The sequence below is a fragment of the Somniosus microcephalus genome, chromosome 10 (genome assembly GCF_052327205.1).
Source record: "Somniosus microcephalus isolate GS21.2 chromosome 10, FLI_Smic_1.0, whole genome shotgun sequence".
Lineage (NCBI taxonomy): Eukaryota > Metazoa > Chordata > Chondrichthyes > Squaliformes > Somniosidae > Somniosus > Somniosus microcephalus.
Genome location: NC_140996.1, coordinates 106,258,179 through 106,277,580, shown reverse-complemented (window position 1 = coordinate 106,277,580; position 19,402 = coordinate 106,258,179). Strand labels below are relative to the sequence as shown.

General features: G+C 41.5%; 3 pseudogenes; all 3 read right to left on the bottom strand.

Annotated features, from left to right (window-relative positions):
* Nucleotides 1-2,170: 2,170 nt before the first annotated feature.
* LOC147111601 (uncharacterized) lies at nt 2,171-6,573 on the bottom strand (annotated as a pseudogene).
* A 1,547-nt stretch (nt 6,574-8,120) lies between these two features.
* Nucleotides 8,121-11,447, bottom strand: LOC147111600 (uncharacterized; annotated as a pseudogene).
* Nucleotides 11,448-16,571: 5,124 nt separating this feature from the next.
* LOC147111599 (uncharacterized) lies at nt 16,572-17,809 on the bottom strand (annotated as a pseudogene).
* Between the last annotated feature and the right edge of the window lie 1,593 nt (nt 17,810-19,402).

Here is a 19,402-nt window from a genome sequence, read left to right as displayed (position 1 = left end):
CCTCCATTTGCAGATACGCCTGGGCCAGATCAATCTTAGTGAAGCGTTTCCCTCCAGATAGCGAGGCGAAAATATCTTCAATCCGCGGAAGTGGATATTGTACGGTGTGAAGGGCCAGGTTCACTGTTACCTTAAAGTCCTCACGGATGCGAACCTTCCTTGGTTCCCCAGGCATGCTGCTCAATGACTTTTTCATCACAGGGACGATGGGTGTAGCCCACTCGCTCCAGTCTACCTTGGACAGTACACCTGAACGTTCCAGACTCTCCAGCCCACTGATCTCCAGGAACGAATCCCCGGGAGGTGATGCCGAGTTGCAGGTAGGTTTGAACTTGCCTTGTCGCCAATGTTGTGTCTATGTATAATAAGACACAGACTGCAGGAGAACGGTACAACAGGTGTTTACTCAACGTGGCTAACACTGGAACTGATCTGTACAGATTACTACCCAGGGCTATATACAGGTGTGGTCACTGCCGGTACTGCAGTATACATGAGCTGTAAAAGATAGTTCCCCCCTTAAAGGTATATACATTACAGGGCCCACTGAGGAGTGCGTCTCTGTGCTGGTGCTGGGTGCGCTCATTTCTGTTGACGCTGGATAAGTATTGGCCCAGGGCACCAGGAAGAACTCCCCATCTCTTCATTGAAATAGTACCATGGGATCTTTCACATCCACCTGAGAGAGCAGACGGGGCCCTCTCATATTCTCAAATAATGCAGACTCTTTTGTATACGTACATCTCAGCCAGCGATGGCGGTCCTCCTCCTGTTCTCACCCTCTCCCTCTTATTGTGGACTCTCTTTTCCTGCAATGAGGGAAAGAAGAGAAGTTTTAGTGAGAGTGATGGAATGAGTGTAAAGAATGGATGGGATAGATGTTTAGAGGGATACTATGATGGAGTGGGGTGCCAATACCAAGTTTCCTCCTTTTGAGTTGTTAGTTGTTGTCATTGCATAATGATGAGGGTGAGTGTGAGGGGTGCATAGTAAATTGGGGATGTGATTCTGTACATAGGGAGAGAGGGATGGGTGATGGTGCAAGGATTGTTGGGGTGAGTAAGGATGTGCAGGAGTACGGTTGGCAATGCAGAGTGTTGGGGATGTGATGACAGGCACAGCAGAATGAAGGTAAGTGTGCTTTTATACTCGCTTTTCCTGAATGCAGAAGATCTGTAAACCTCTTCCTAAATTGCACCCAGGTGCGAATAACCACAGACCTTACATTGTCCTCCTCGGCTATTTGCAGCCAGGCTGCCCTTATCTGGTGAGGAGGTCTCCTCCTTCCATCACAGGGAATAGAACCTCCCTGCGTCCTCTGACTCCCTCCACAAGAACATAGAGGGAGTCATCGTTGAACCGTGGCGCAGCCCTTTGTCCCTCTGCAGTCATTTTTCCCACAAACAGCACTCAGGAGCATGAAATCACAAGTGACAGCAAATGGGGACATGGCGCCTTTAAATATACCGGCAACAAACGCGTCATCAGATGACCTCACCAGACCTGCACCTTGTAATTGGGCAAGGTAACACGCACGGCGGGCTTAACAAGCCCAATTAACGTCAAATTATTTTCACAGAGCGGCTGCAGCCAGGAGCGGAACCGGGACCCGCCAACTACCTCTTCTGCTGCGATCCCACCTCCGCTGGCAAAATCCAGCGGGTTGAGGGCGGGCCCGCTGCTCGGCAGTTTTCCGACCCGCACCCGACTGCTGCCTCCCAGCACTTCCGATTTTTGCTTCATTGGCCTCGTTGCAGCCGACGTGCGGGTCCCTCCAGGCAATTGCTTGGAGGATGTCAGTTTCTCACATCTGATGACGCGTTGTTTGTTTGAAAATTTAAAGGGGCCATGTCCCCTTTGCAAAAAATGTAATTGGGAGACCATATGACAGAAACTTGTTTGAGAGTATGTGCCAGATCATGTCAAAGACTTGGGAGATGTTTACGGCAATGACTGACCAAAATGTTCAAGAAGAGTTCCAGAGGTGCATAATAAAGACAAGAGGAATGGCAACTGCAAGAACTGCACTGGTCTGAACTTTCAGCGTGATAAATAATTTGAGAACTGAAACCTCCATAACTTTAGAAAAGCAAGAGCAATTAGTAGTTGGAAGGGTTGTAGGGATCAGTAAACTCTACTGATTCAGGATTAATTGTTTAACCTGGCTAACCTAACAAATATATGGAAGAGAATAGAGACGCAGGTTTTGGTTCCCAAGAAAGTAGATCTGCTTAAGGAAACCAGCTAACTGTGAAAATGAGAAAAATGTTGGGAAAATGGTAGGACATAACAGGGACATCAGAGTGAATATAAGTAGAATGATTTCCTTTTGAAATAGAAAGTGTAAGAAAGAAATTGGAAGGAGGACATAGAATTCAGTCAGAAACAATCAAAGGCTACATTACTGGTGATGGATTAAGATTAAAGGAGGTGTTGTGAATGCAGGATAATAAGAAATAAGAGCAGGTGCAGGCCATATGGCCCCTCGAGCCTGCTCCACCATTCAATAAGATCATGGCTGATCATCGACCTCAACTCCACTTTCCCGCCCGATCTCCATATCCCTTGATTCCCCTAGAGTCCAAAAATCTATCTATCTCAGCCTTGAACATACTCAAAGACTCAGCATTCACAGCCCTCTGGGGCAGGGAATTCCAAAGATTCACAACCCTCTGAGTGAAGAAATTCTTCATCTCAGTCTTGGAAATAGCCTACCCCTTATCCTGAGACAACCTCTCAGTGTCTACCCTGTCAATCCCCTTCAGAATCTTGTATGTTTCAATGAGATCATTCTTCTAAACTCCAGAGAGTATAGGCCCATTCTACACAATCTCTCATCATAGGACAACCCTCTCATCCCAGGAATCAATCTAGTGAACCTTCGTTGCACAGCCTCCAAGGCAAGTGTATCCTTCCTTAGATAAGGAGACCAAAACTGGGCACAGTACTCTGGGTGTGGTCTCACCAAGGCCCTGTACACAATTGTAGCAAGACTTCCTTACTCTTATACTCCAACTCCCTTGCAATAAAGGCCATATGCAAGAAGAGGAAACATCAAAAGTGACAGGTATGGTTTTAAGTGCCTTAGGGGCTACAATGAATTTTGAATCTTCAGGTTTGCATATTATTCATGATGTTGATGTAGAGTAGAGAAGAAAGAGCAAGGACAAAGATCTATCACTACCATAATATGAGATGGGGTTGTTAGATCCCACACGACATGCCACAAATCCTATCTGTAGTTTCAGAGCTGCTCACTGGACAGAACTCCATGACAAATACATTCATACCATTGTGAACTCGCAGTGCAGCTAAATTGGGATCTTATCCTGCTGATACAGCAGCTTCCCAACATGCAATCAATGGATTTAGGCTGCTATTGATTGGATGATCAAGCTATACTTGACCATGGCATCCTTTAATAGTTATAGCCCTTCTAACAACTTGAACTGTGATGGAGCAGTAAGGGATGAAAATTAGAAAAAAGAATTGATTTACCAAAGTGTAGCGGTAGTTCGGAAGAAAGAAATTATTAAATTGAAGAGAGTGAAACAAAGAGTCAGAGAGACACACAGATTGTTAAAAAAAAGTCTGGTAACTACTACAGGATATCTTAGAGAAAGAAAGCCTTTCACGACCACCGGACGTCTCAAAGCACTTTATAGCCAATGAAGTGTAGTCACTGTTGTAATGTGGGAAACACGGCAGCAAATTTGCGCACAGCAAGGTCCCACAAACAGCAATGTGATAATGACCAGATCATATGTTTTTGTTATGTTGGTTGAGGGATAAGTATTGGCCAGGACATCGGGGATAACTCCCCTGCTCTTCTTTGAAATAGTACCATGGGATCTTTTACGTCCACCTGAGAGAGCAGACGGGGCCTCGGTTTAACGTTTCATCCGAAAGACGGCACCTCCGACAGTGCAGCACTCCCTCAGCACTGTGCTGCAGTGTCAAGCCTAGCTTTATGTGCTCAAGCCCCTGGAGTGGGACTCTGAACCCACAACCTTCTGACTCAGAAGTGAGTGTGCTACCAACTGAGCCACAGCTGACACGTAGAGGGGTGTACACGAAAGGTGGCTGTAATACTATCACAGGCAATACAAGAAGACCTATATCTACTTATATGGAAGATAATGGTTGACGAATAAATGTTGGTCAAGGCACTGGGAGAACTCGTTGCTCTTCTTCAAATAAGAATCTTTTACGTTCGCCTGAGAGAACAGACCGGGCCTCGGATTAACATCTCATACGAAAGACACTCCAACAGTGCAGCATTCCTTCAGTACTCCGCTAAACTGTCAGCATAGATTATGTGCTCAAGTCCTGAAGCGGCACTTAAATATGTGACATTCTGAATCGGGAGTGCTATCACTGACTGAAGTGTAACACCTTCTCCTCAGTACTTCTGGTCAGATCTCTGCATATGTAACAAATGCAGAATTATAAAGAAAGTAAGGCTAACTATCTTGTGGCGTTATTTTTACTCTTAAAATGAAGCACCCCTTAAATGACTCTCAGTCCATCCAGCTGTTTGGGGGTACAGGCAGCGTTCCTAATCCGGAGCCTCCGATGGGGCCCCGTTGTGGAGGTTGGTAGTCCTCATCTTAGTGGGCATACTGGCCTCCAAATTTATGTTGGGTCCCACTGAGGTTTGGAAGAGTGGGAATTCCCAATGTAGAGTCCCTACCCTGCACCCTCTGATGCTAGAGACCACATTTGGGGCAGTTGAAGATTCTGTCCCAGCAAAGGCCTCCCAGAAACTCCCAGCAAATGTCAGGCTCCAGAGTTACAGTAGGATTGCACCAGAAGGCCTATGCAAATTTGGGACCAGCTGTCAACTATTAGTAATGAAATGATTTTATTTATGTTAGAATTTAATATACTCTTTTTGAGAAGATATGCATCTGACATTTTTCTGCTGACAGGTTGTGGCCACTGGTTGGATGGTTTATGCTTACAACGTGAAACAGCCTATCCACATCATACATCTAAATTTACACAGCAAATAGAACATATACCAATTTTGGTTAATTAGTTACGCTTAGTATCTTAAATTACATTTTTACGTATAGGAACATTTAAAGCAAAATAAATATGGTTTTGGTGGCAATTATACCTATTTACAAAATGTTACCATCTGACAAAAACATCAGCCTATACAGTACCTTCATAGTCTTCAATTGTTGTAAACAGAGAATCCTCATGTGACAAAACTTGTTGACATCCAGGATTATGTGGTGTGGAGCTTCGTGAAGACCTTTCATCATGTCTACGATTGTGAGAAGTTTCTCTTGTTGACCTTGGGCTTTCTGGTCTGTCACAATGTGAGGAGTAAGAGTAAGATTTCTCTTTTTGGTCTGTGTCTGAACCGCAGGTCAATATAACGGCATTTTGCAGTTCTTCAGTTGGGCTAACAAAAAGAATGCTTTGGCTACATAACTCAGATTTTCTCCCTCCTTTATTTTTAAATGTTCTTGGTTTCTGACAATCTTGCTTGGAAAATTTAGCCTTTGACTTTAGCAAAGTCTTATCTGGTTTTGTTTGATTTGAATACGGACTTGGAAAAGTTTTCCTGCACTTTTTCTTCACAACATGAGTTCTGGAAGTATGATATGATGTATTGAGGTTTTCATAATAAGCACCATGGAGTTCCTCATCAGAAACGCTCAAGTAATTTCCATCATCAGGATCTTGAGATGTAATAATTATTCTTTCTTGCAAGGTATCACAAAGTCCTGTAGGTGATGGCTGTGCACAAATTATTTCTGATAGATCAACTTGCACTTTTTCTTCTTCATTCTGATTTTTAACAATAGCACCACCTGCAATTATTTTAACATATCCATGTTCTTCATCTTGCTGAATATGATTGTTTGTTTCCTCAGTCAATTGTTCTGAACAGGATACATTATTCCCAATGTCTCTTGCATTTTTTGATAAGATTTCTTCACAAACTGCATAAGGAACAGGATGTGGCAATAAAGCAGAACCCATATTTTGTTTCAGATAAATGTTGAACTCCTCTTGCATAGTCATGGGGGATGAAGGCAGGTTTGCTCCTATTAGTGCTGGACCTAAAGACACTCCCACAATAGTCACTGGTTTATATGTCAAATCAGCCAATTTCTGATCTGATGTCCAAGTTGAAGAACCCATGGTTTTCATAGATTTTGGCCTATAACTGGGTGATGCTATGGAACAATCTACCTCAAGACAATCATCACTCCATTTGTTCTTTAAGTTTTGTTTTTTGAATCTTCTATAAGGGGTATTCAGCTTCAGCAAACTTTTACTTGTGGCTGAGTAGGAGCATTTATCTACTGATTGCAGTTCCAAAGATTGCTTTGCCACATCTACATCAACTTTATCTTTAGATTCCAGTTTTGGACTGACAGAAAGTTCTTCCATACTATTTACACTGCTGCTTTCCTCACCATCTTTACAGTTTGTTAAAGAAATTGTGCTTGCCCATAACTTCTGTTCAGCAGGTAAAACTGTATCAATTTCGCTCAGTTCAGACCTATTCAATCCTGTTGTACTTCCTTCTCCAGTTTTTAACAGTTGCATGAAATCCTTTACTGGTGCAGCAGCGGGTATAAAACTATTCAAAGAGCCCTGAACAATATTGGGAAGACCCTGTCTGTGATTTATGATCCAGTTGTTTGTATTTATTTCCAATGCTTCCTTATATTCCTCACTTAGGAATATTAGCTCATTTACAGAAACAACAATATCAATATCGGGACACTGGCTAAAATAGGATTGAATCAGTTTTGGAGCAGATGCAATGAATGTGTCCATTGATCTTTGGATATGCAATGGTATGCCCCATTGGTGCTGAAATCTTTTCGTTGTAATGTGCCATTCTAGAATGTCAATGGTTTCATTAGACTGGAAGGCTAATTCCATACCTATATGCTCTATTTTAGCTCCACTTGCTTTGATTGCTGGAAGCAAAGGTGGTGCTTTGGGAATCATCATTTCCATTGACTTTTCACACAGCGTTTCAAGTCCCCGGAGATATAAAAGTTGTCTGTGTTTCAAGTTCTTCTCTATCCGATCAATATCATCTTGTTCAGTAAAAGGAATATACCGTATTCTTGGTTTTTTAAATCCCCTGCCAGGTGCAATAAACTTTTGTAAAGGTATCTTTGATACTGGAGGATAGGTATTTTTGTAGAATTCCTTTACCAGTTTAGGCAAACAATCCATTTTAATTTCCAGACACTGCTTTGTCAAGCTCATGTCCAGGTTATTTTTACACTTTGATCTGAGGTTAACACTGGCAGACATTTCTTTTACTTTATGTATGTTTATCTCACCTTTTTCACATTGTGAAAGTAATATTCCTCCTTTGAGTTGCAAGTTTGTACCCTGAGAGAATATTTTATAACTCTTACCTAGATTGTTATTGTTGGACATTTTATTGTTTCCTTTAATATTTTTTGATGGTTGTATGAAGCCTTTGTCATCTGGAGTAGGAGCCATAAATTGCATTAATGAGGAGTGAATAACTTTGGGAAGAACCCTTTTGTGATTAATCCTTTTCTTTATATTTCGATTGAGGGCTTGTCTAAGTTCGTCACTAAGAAATGCCAGTTCAGAAGAAGCAACAACTATTGCAAAATCAGGCTTGGAATTATACTGGGATAGAATCAGTTTTGGAGCAGGTGGAATGAATACTTCTAGTGACCTTTGAATATGTAATGGTAAGCCCCAATTGCACTGGAGTTTTTTCTGTGTTATGTGCCATTCTAGCCTGTCTCTTGTTTTATTTTTAATGAAAGTTGTTTCCATGCCCATAGGCTCTATTTGAGCTCCACCAGCTTTGATTACTGGAGGCAACGGTGGTCCTATAGGAATCATTATTGCTACTGATTCTTCATATAGAGTTGGAAATCCCCAGAGATAGGTAATCTGTTTATGCTTTAAATTCAACTCCAAGTGATCAACAGCATCCTGTTCAATAAATGGTAAATAACATGGTCTTAGATTTTTAAATCCTTTACCAAGTACAATAAGCTTTGGCAAAGGTTTCTTTGATTTTGAAGGATAGGTGCTTTTGTAGAACTCCTTTACCATTTCAGGTAAGCACTCTGTCTTAATTTCTAGACACAGCTTTGTTAAACAGATCTCTAGTTTGTATTTCCATTCTGGTTTGAAACTAGCAAGAAACAAATTCTCATCTATTTTCTTTGTTTTCTTGCTCCTGCCACCCTTTTTCATATTGTAATGTGGATAATTTCCCCCTTTTGATTGTTGGAAATGTGTGTTGAGGAACCATTTTATTTTCTTTATTGCCCACATTAATATTGCTGGATACATCTGCAGCAGTAGTCATAAACTTATTCAAAGATGATTGGATAAGCTTGGGAAGACCCCACTTGCAATTTATGATCTTTTTCTTTGTATTCATCTCCAATATTTTCTTATGCTCATCACGAAGAAATGCCAGCTCAGTTGGAACAATGACTACTGAAAAAGCAGATGTGGTTTTAGCTGGGAGGGAACCAGTTTTGGAGCAGATGGAATGAATGTATCAATTGATTTCTGAATATGTAATGGTAAGCCCCAGTTGTTCTCGAGTTTTTTCTCTGTAATGTGCCATTCCAATTTGTCTCTAGCCTCATCTTCAATGAAAGCTGTTTCCATACCTACAGATTCTATTTGAACTCCAATCACCTTGATTGCTGGAGGCACAGGTGGTGCTTTGGGAATCATCATTCCCATTGACTTTTCATACGGCGTTTCAAGTCCCCAGAGATATAAAAGTTGTCTGTGTTTCAAGTTCATCTCTATCCGATCAATATCATCTTGTTCAGTAAAAGGAATATACCGTATTCTTGGCTTTTTAAATCCCCTGCCAGGTGCAATAAACTTTTGTAAAGGTATCTTTGATACTGGAGGATAGGTATTTTTGTAGAATTCCTTTACCAGTTTAGGCAAACAATCCATTTTAATTTCCAGACACTGCTTTGTCAAGCTCATGTCCAGGTTATTTTTACACTCTGATCTGAGGTTAACACTGGCAGACATTTCTTTTACTTTATGTATGTTTATCTCATCTCTTTCACATTGTGAAAATAATATTCCTCCTTTGAGTCACAAGTTTGTACCCTGAGAGAATGTTTTATAACTCTTACCTAGATTGTTATTGTTGGACATTGTATTGTTTTCTTTAATATTTTTTGATGGTTGTATGAAGCCTTTGTCATCTGGAGTAGGAGCCATAAATTGCATTAATGAGGAGTGAATAACTTTGGGAAGACCCCATTTGCGATTTATAATCCTTTTCTTTATATTTCAATTGAGGGCTTGCCTAAGCTCGTCACTAAGAAATGCCAGTTCAGAAGGAGCAACAACTATTGCAAAATCAGGCTTGGAATTATACTGGGATAGAATCAGCTTTGGAGCAGGTGGAATGAATACTTCTAGTGACCTTTGAATATGTAATGGTAAGCCCCAATTGCACTGGAGTTTTTCTGTGTTATGTGCCATTCTAGCCTGTCTCTTGTTTTATTTTTAATGAAAGTTGTTTCCATACCCATAGGCTCTATTTGAGCTCCACCAGCTTTGATTACTGGAGGCAACGGTGGTCCTATAGGAATCATTATTGCTACTGATTCTTCATATAGAGTTGGAAATCCCCAGAGATAGGTAATCTGTTTATGCTTTAAATTCAACTCCAAGTGATGAACAGCATCCTGTTCAATAAGTGGTAAATAACATGGTCTTCGTTTTTTAAATCCTTTACCAAGTACAATAAGCTTTGGCAAAGGTTTCTTTGATTTTGAAGGATAGGTGCTTTTGTAGAACTCCTTTACCATTTCAGGTAAGCACTCTGTCTTAATTTCTAGACCCAGCTTTGTTAAACAGATCTCTAGTTTGTATTTCCATTCTGGTTTGAAGCTAGCAAGAAACAAATTCTCATCTATTTTCTTTGTTTTCTTGCTCCTGCCACCCTTTTCATATTGTAATGTAGATAATTTCCTCCTTTTGATTGTTGAAAATGTGTGTTGAGGAACCATTTTATTTTCTTTATTGCTCACATTAATATTGCTGGATACATCTGCAGCAGTAGTCATAAACTTATTCAAAGATGATTGGATAAGCTTGGGAAGACCCCACTTGCAATTCATGATCTTTTTCTTTGTATTCATCTCCAATATTTTCTTATGTTCATCACGAAGAAATGCCAGCTCAGTTGGAACAATGACTACTGAAAAAGCAGGCTGTGGTTTTAGCTGGGAGGGAACCCATTTTGGAGCAGATGGAATGAATGTATCAATTGATTTCTGAATATGTAATGGTAAGCCCCAGTTGTTCTCAAGCTTTTTCTGTATAATGTGCCATTCCAATTTGTCTCTAGCCTCATCTTCAATGAAAGCTGTTTCCATACCTACAGGTTCTATTTGAACTCCAATCACTTTGATTGCTGGAGGCACAGGTGGAGCTTTGGGAATCATCATTTCCATTGACTTTTCATACGGCGTTTCAAGTCCCCAGAGATATAAAAGTTGTCTGTGTTTCAAGTTCATCTCTAGCCGATCAATAACATCTTGTTCAGTAAAAGGAATATACCGTATTCTTGGTTTTTTAAATCCCCTGCCAGGTACAGTAAGCTTTGGTACTGATTTCTTTGATTCTGGAAGATAGGTGATTTTATAGAACTCCTTCACCATTTCTGGCAAACAGTCCATATGAATTTCTAGACTTTGCTTTATCAAGCATACATCTAGTTTATTTTTATCTTCTGGTTTGAGATGAGCAAAAACAAATATCTCACCGAATTTGACTGTTTTTGATTTCCTTCTATCTCGTTCATATTTTGCTGAGGACAACTTTTCTCTTTTTGGTTGTTCAAATGTTTTCTGTGGATAACTAGTTTTATAATTCTCTCCTATTTCAATGTTATTGGCCTTTGATTTCCTTCTTGCCATGATTTCTGATTGCATTATGGTATCATTCATTGATGGTGCAGGAGCCATAAAATCTCTTAAAGATGACTGAATAAAGTTAGGAAGACCCCATCTATGATTGATGATCTTTTTCCTTGTATTCAACTCCAGTGTTTTATTAATTTCAACATCTACAAATGGCAGCTCACATGGAGTAATGACCTCAATGAAATCAGCATGTGGGTTTAGTTGTGATGGAATCAACTTTGGAGCAATTGGAATGAATGCTTCTACTGACTTCTGATAAAACAATGGTAAACTCCAATTGTGCTGAAGTTTCTTTTGAGTAATATGCCAGTCTAATTTATCTCTGACTGTCTTGCCAATGAAAGTGGTTTCCATGGGTACAGGCTCTATTTGGCCTCTATATGCTTTGATTGCTGGAAGCACAGGTGGAGCTTTGGGAATCATTGTTTCCATTGACTCTTCATACAGAGTTTGAAATGCCCAGAGATGGGAAATGAGTTTGTTCTTCAAGTTCATTTCCAAGTGATCAATAGCATCCTGTTCAAAAAACAGTAAATACCCTGGCCTTGTTTTTTTAAACCCATCACCAGGTGCAAAAAGTTTTGATAAAGTTTTTTTTGGTGCAGGGGGATATATACTTTTGTAGAATTCTTGTACAATTGCTGGCAAATTATCCAGTTTTATTTCTAGACATTGTTTTGTTAAACACATATTTAACTGATCTGTTTTTGATGGCTGATGTGTTGAAGCTGGTTGTTGTTGAGGTACATCAGGTTTATTAATGCTCTGTAGTAGATGGTAACTTGACATCTCTTCAAGTGGCTGTTCTTTGTCCAGATGAGATTCCAGATACTCAATGCTGTGTTCACTAAGTTGGGGAATATCAATTTCTTTAATAATGACTTCAAAGGATTTTACTTTGCCTTCAGTTGCAGTAGTTGCTGGTCTCATTTCAAGGTGAGCTACCTGATCATGATATACCAGTGGTGTTTCAACCTCTTCAGTTTTAATTTCAACTAGTACAACTGAATCTTCTTTGAGGGCAGCTACTGGAGATTTCTGTATTCCAACAGATTGTTGAATGAGAGGGAGACTGTGATAAAAATGATAACTTCCGGGAAGTTATGTCATCACTTCCTGTGAACTATGAACTGTGTACATACCTCACTTCCTGTCATATGTCACTTCCTGTTGGACTGGTATAAATACTGGTCTGTTCAGTATTGTAAGAGGCTTCTACCAGAGGCATGGTAAAGACCTCTCTTGTGTATATAGTGTGTTTATAAGTTACTTAAAGCTTACTTTAAAGTTACTTGATGGTAAGTCTCCTTTTTCTTACATCAATTTAAGTAACTTAAATATTTAGACTGACAAATACTAGACCTTCAGACAAACTCGGAAGTTAAGGATCCAGGGAACCACCCATCATGGAGAAAATCCTTAGACCTATTCGTCTGGACTTGGACCCGAATACACCAGCAGCTGGCAGGGTATGGAAGCATTGGTATCGTACTTTTGAGAATTTTCTGGATGAATGTAAAGCGGATGCTCCTGCTAAATTGAAGATACTTGTCAATTATGTGACCCCAAAAGTGTTCGAATATGTTGATGACTGGGATAATTACGAAGAGGTGATTCGGGCACTTAAGAAACTGTATGCGAAGACCCCAAATGAGGTCTATGCTAGACATCTACTGGCCACAGCCCGACAAGGGCCAGGGGAATCAATTGACGAATTCCTGCAAGAACTTCGCAGGCTCAGCGTAGATTGTAACTTTCAGGCAGCCTCAGCTGAGCTGTACCGCCAAGAAATGATTCGTGATGCTTTCATCTGCGGGATTGCCTCTCCATTTATACGCCAGCGTCTACTAGAAAGTAAAACACTTGAGCTACAAAAAGCTTTTGACCTAGCTTGTTCACTGGATTTGGCAAAGAGAAATGCAGACCTCTATCAGCTGCCCAGATCTCGATCTGCTGCTGTAGCTGCAACCAGACAATTCAAGCGGTCTCAGGTGAACCCTATCATGGGGGAATCTAATTCTGATAATTCTGATGAAGAAGAGGAGGACGACCCCACTTTAGCAGCCTCTTGGCAATCTAGGAAGGAATGCTTCTTTTGTGGAGATGCTTTTCACCCTAGGAAAACCTGCCCTGCTCGCAATGCAATCTGCAGTTATTGCGGGAAAAAAGGACACTTTGCTAAAGTTTGCCTATCAAGGGCCTCTACGAGGGCCAATCCAGCTAAGGCCTACCGAACTGCCCCAATTAGGGCCTATCAAGATGCTCCAGCTAGGACCTATCAAGCTTCCTCTCGAGCTCTCTCCCGAAGAAGCACACCGAGAGTTTTAGCCACTCTCTGTGCAACGACACCAATTACAGCTGCTTGCCCACAGAACCTGTCTCATGCAGCCACAAAAATTTCAATTAAAGGGCATACCTTAGATGCTTTAATTGACTCAGGAAGTACTGATAGTTTCATTAAGGAACAGATTGTTGCGAAATTGAAACTACATGTCTTCCCATCGGACCAGGCAATTGCGATGGCCCAGTCATCACTTAATACCAGAATCTCCGGCTTTTGTGTTGTTGATATGACACTTCATGGTCGTATGTATCCCTCCACCCGACTTTCGGTGCTCAAGGACTTATGTAGTGATCTCCTCTTAGGGCTGGACTTCCAAAAACAGCATAAGAAACTCACCATTGAGTTTGGTGGATCCAAACCCGGACTTACTATTTCTAATATACCGTCTAAATTACCATTTTGTGCATTATCAGCAGCTTCACTTGATGAACCCTCATTATTTGCCAGTATTGCGCCTCAATGCCAACCGATAATAACGAAGTCGCGGCGCTTTAATCAGGAAGACCAATCTTTTATTGCGGCTGAAATCTCTCGACTTCTAGCAGAGGATATCATTGAACCATGTTCGTCGCCCTGGCGGGCTCAAGTCGTCATTGTCAAGAACCCTCTAAAACCTCACAAACAGCGACTATGCATCGATTATTCGCAAACCATCAATCAATATACCGACTTGGACGCCTACCCATTGCCACGCATTGATGATATGGTTAACAAACTGGCCGAATACAAAGTGTTCTCAACTTATGATTTAAAAAGTGCCTATCATCAGTTACCCTTGAAGGTCTCAGATAAGCAGTACACAGCCTTTGAGGCTAATGGACGGCTGTACCAATTTCGTCGCCTCCCACTCGGGGTTACTAATGGAGTGGCTGTCTTTCAACGGGCAATGGATGGCCTGGTTAAGCAGGAGAACCTAAGGGACACTTTTCCCTATCTTGATAACATTACCATTGCAGGTCACGATCAACAGGAACACGACTCCAACCTCCAAAAATTTCGGGATGCCCTCCATCGCCGTAATTTGACCCTGAATGAATCCAAATCTGTTGAGTCGCAACCGACCATCAACATCCTTGGCTACTGCGTAGGCAATGGTATCATTAAGCCAGACCCAGAAAGACTTCGCCCGCTCCAAGAGCTCCCGTCACCTAAGAATCCGGCTTCTTTACGTCGGGCTCTCGGTCTGTTTGCATACTACGCTAAATGGATTCCTCATTTTTCGGACAAAATCCAACCCTTGCTGCATGCTAGATCATTTCCACTGGGAACAGCGGCTGTTGCAGCCTTTAACCTTCTCAAAAAACAGTTGGAGAAAGCGGCTCTTCACTCCATTGATGAGAATCTCCCTTTCGTGGTTGAATGTGATGCCTCGGAGGTGGCGATCTCGGCTACTCTGAATCAGGAAGGTCGTCCTGTAGCATTTATGTCCAGGACCTTACAAGGTGCCGAGCTACATTATCCTCCGGTTGAGAAAGAAGCCACAGCCATCATAGAGGCAGTACGGAAGTGGAACCATTTTCTAGCTCGCCAGCACTTTACATTGATCACGGACCAACGATCAGTCGCCTTCATGCTCGATAATCGAAAACGAACCAAAATTAAGAATAATAAAATACAACTTTGGAGGATGGAACTGGCCTCTTTTGGTTATACCATTCTCTATCGGCCTGGCAAGGAGAATGTGGCCCCGGACACCCTCACACGGGCATTCTGCTCCACTATGTCATCCTCCACTCTCATGGATGTCCACAATGGTTTGTGTCATCCTGGCGTTACGCGCATGCTACATTTCGTACGATCACGGAATCTCCCTTTTTCCACTGGAGATGTAAAGAAAATATGCTCAGAATGCCGGCTTTGTGCGGAATTAAAACCTCAGTTCTTCCGCCCCTCAGATGGTATACTCATACATGCAACCCAACCGATGCAACGACTTAGCATCGATTTTAAGGGCCCAGTGCCCTCTTCAACTCGGAACACATATTTGCTGACCATGATCGACGAATATTCACGTTTTCCGTTTGCCTTCCCCTGCTCCAATATGCTGGCGTCCACAGTAATCTGCTGCCTTGAGCAGGTATTTTCTCTCTGTGGCATGCCGGCTTATATTCACTCAGATCGGGGTCCATCCTTTATGTCAAGGGAACTCAAGGACTACCTCTCAGAACGGGGAATTGCTACAAGCAAAACAACACCATACCATCCCATCGGAAATGGGCAGGTAGAGAGGTATAACGGTATCATCTGGAATTCCGTACGTCTCGCTTTAAGATCTCGGGGCCTACCAGACCAGCAATGGGAAACAGTGCTTCCGGATGCATTGCACTCTATACGGTCCCTGCTTTCTACAGCCACAAATACTACACCTCATGAGCGGTTCTTTGGATTCCAGCGTCGCTCATCTCGTGGGACATCACTCCCGTCATGGCTAACTACTCCTGGACCTGTATTACTCCGAAGATACGTTCGGACGTCTAAAAATGACCCTCTTGTAGACGAGGTCGAACTAACCGATGCCAACCCCACCTATGCAAACATACGATATTCCGACGGCCGAGAATCTACCGTATCATTACGGGATCTGGCTCCCTGCCCACCAGGACCTAGTGGGACATCGGGTGATGGCATTTCACCAGGAAACTCTTGGGATCTATCGGGTACCCCTCTCCAGGATCCTGATCGGACACCAACTAGCTTGGTGCCGGTAGAACCCCGTGCTCAAGGTTGCGACCCTCCCAGTACCGCGCATGAAAGTACTGATCCGCCACAGACCAGCTCTGCACCTCCCTCTGAACAGAGGCAGTCCGATTTTGAACCTATTGGGGCTCGTACTCGAAGCCATGATCTCCCCGACCCTTCACAGGGCAATCCAGGCCACACAGACTCTGACCAATGGCCAACCGCATGTAAGCGGACCAGCGACCCTCTACGACGGGAATCCAAACGGGTGCGACTCTTCCTTGTTCGGCGGCTGCGGACCAAAAGGTAGACCACAGCCTCCTAATCCTGCAGGAGGGAAGAATGTGATAAAAATGATAACTTCCGGGAAGTTATGTCATCACTTCCTGTGAACTATGAACTATGAACTGTGTACATACCTCACTTCCTGTCATATGCCACTTCCTGTTGGACTGGTATAAATACTGGTCTGTTCAGTATTGTAAGAGGCTTCTACCAGAGGCATGGTAAAGACCTCTCTTGTGTATATAGTGTGTTTATAAGTTACTTAAAGCTTACTTTAAAGTTACTTGATGGTAAGTCTCCTTTTTCTTACATCAGAGACTACAGCAGCCTTGAGTTATCTTGCTTTCCAAATTTAATTTTAGGCAAGTGGCCTGCCTTTCATTGAATGTTGAGACTTCTGACTTCATTATGGTCGCATTAGCAGAATCTGCAGAGTTAACTTCTTTGACTGATGTTGGTCTCCACTGTTGCATTCCAATCCTCCTTTGCAGATTGAATTCCAAGTCATAAACTTCATTTTCAATAAGGGTGGGTGTTTTTATTTCCTTCATTTTAGGTTCAATAGATGAATTTTTAGGTAAGGGTGATAGTGGAGGCATCATCATTGAAAGTGACTTCCTATGAATGTATGGCAATCCCCACTGACTTTCTAATATCACCTGAGCAACATTCAGCTCAAGGGTTCTGACCTGGTTCTCAGGTACTTTTGGAACAACAGAAGGTATTTTTTGATAAACCACATTTTCCATTTGCCGAACTTTTCCAGTCATTCCCTGATTTTTTTTTTAACAATTTCCAACTCTTCAGTAACTGGTGGTAAGACAGAATGAAGATCATTTCTGAGCTGAAGTAACTCAAATTTTTCAACATTTTCTTTTGGGTAAATGTGAGAAATGGTATTGTTCACCAATGCATACTTTTCATGTTCTCCCAAATGATAGATATCAGTCAAAGGAAGCTGGTTCTTCAATTTAGAAACTGCTAATGACTCCATCTGTTTTATCTCTGAATCTGGCAAGACTGAGCCTTCAAGACCATTACAGTACCTATTGTTTATAAAATCACTCTGTACTGGCACTCTTTTGATTTTGTCAATTATCGCTCTTGAGGCAAGCAAGGTCTGGCCTGTTGGAGATGATGGACAAGAGGATGACATACACCCTGATGTTTCTATTTCAGTATTGGTCTCAAATTCAGAGCAATGTGTGTTCCCTGTTACAGTAGTCAAGCTAGTACTTGTAGACAAAGATGATTCAGATGACCATTGAGCATCTGAATAATGAGCAAAAGAGGAACAACCATCACTACTGCAGAATGAAATGGTTTCAAAACCAGGTGTAGACACTGGAGTAAGTGAATAGCAAACTTGGGTTTGTAATGTAGAGTAAGGTGCCAGTTTCTTTGCATTGACATATGGTATTTTTCTCATTGATGTTTCAGTATTGTAAGAACTTTTTGTGGTTTGTGGACTGTAACTGAGAGATGACTCAGGAGTTGATAATCGTGAACCTGCCATTTTGGCATTCTCACCAAGTGTTACCTTTGACATAATTGTTTCATCCTTTCTAAATTCTGATGGCGTTATAGAATACCTTTCATACTCATAACTACTGTATTCAGTTTCTTTCAGTGCAGTGTTACTTCTTGATGATCCTGAAATGTTCTTGTCCAGTGATTTACTAGTAACAGAAAACTGCTCATCAGTACTTGTCCATGTAACACTAGGAGTTGTCCTCCATATTTCTTCTGAAGAAAACTGGTCAGATGTGTTTGTTCCAACCGAAGTTTGCTTTCCGGACAAATTTTGTTTTAAGCCTTTTTGTTCAGAGTCTGATGAGGCTCAACAGCCCTTTCCCCCACCTTTTAAAGCACTATACTGAGAAGAGTTATAGGAAACTGATCTGGACTTTTTGTAACTTAATTTTTCAGATGCAACTGAACCAAATGAATGAACAGATGTGTTCTTGTAGCAATTACAACCGTGATGATCACAAAAAGGCATCTCAAAGGAATTTTCATTTACTGCTTTTTCATTCAGAGCTCCTTTGGATTCGTCAAACTCTGACTTGTCAAACTCTTCCGTTACATTACGTTGTTTCTGTTTATTTGCAACACATACAAGTCAATACACAAATTAATTCTACTCACCTTATCAATATATTTTAAGAACAAAACAATGTCATACAGGCAATTCTTTGTCATAAATATACATTCTAAAAGTACAATTATACCATTTAGCAGTTTGTCAATCAAGATTTGCTGTCTATGAGTTACATTTTCAGATCTGTATTTGGTAACTGAAAAGACAAAAAAAATACGGGGGGATGATTTTCATATTTGGCAGACTATCGGTGGGTGAAGCGATCAGGACGCCTGCTTGATGTCACCAGAGAGGAGTGAACCATTTTGATGGTTGGGCTTCATTTGAATTGGCAAGCTGCCCGTGCGTTTCCAGTGTTGATAGCTGGTGGCTTTAACATATATTTAAAGTGTGCTTGCACCTCTTAAAGTAGGTGTATCTTTTCATTGGTGCTGATTCAGAGATGAGATTTTATAATTTTTTTCATAAGGTTGACGACCAGGGCACCCAGTTTCTTGATAACTGCAGTGGAGATGTTAGTGGAGCAGATCAGGGCCAGAAAAAAGGACCTTGACCCTTTGGATGGTAGGCAGGTGCCGAGACAACGCAGCCAACAGGCCTGCAAAGAAGAGGCTGAACATGTGAATGCCTACATCATGGGGCAGTAATTCCTCCCCAAACGCGTGAGTACGGAAGGGCCGGAGGAAATGCCGGTTTTTGCCAGCGCATGCGCTGAAAACCGACATTTCCTCTCCTCTAACCCAAGAGTTAAGAGGCTAGCGCGTGCGCTGTAGGGGGCAGCACGTGCGTCTTGGATTTCCTCTGTTTTGGGGGATTTGCACATGTGTAAAGGCCTCTGGTCTTTACGCTTGTAAAAAGCACACCTAAGTATTTATTTTTACAGGTAAGTGGTGTATTATTGCAGTTTAGAATTTTTTTTCCCACAGGTTTATTATTTTAAAGAATCTACAATAAGGTACGTTTAGTTTTAGACCCTTTTTATTAAAAATTAATTTTTTTCAACAAAAAAAAATTATTGTTTAAATTATTTTTTTAAACGTA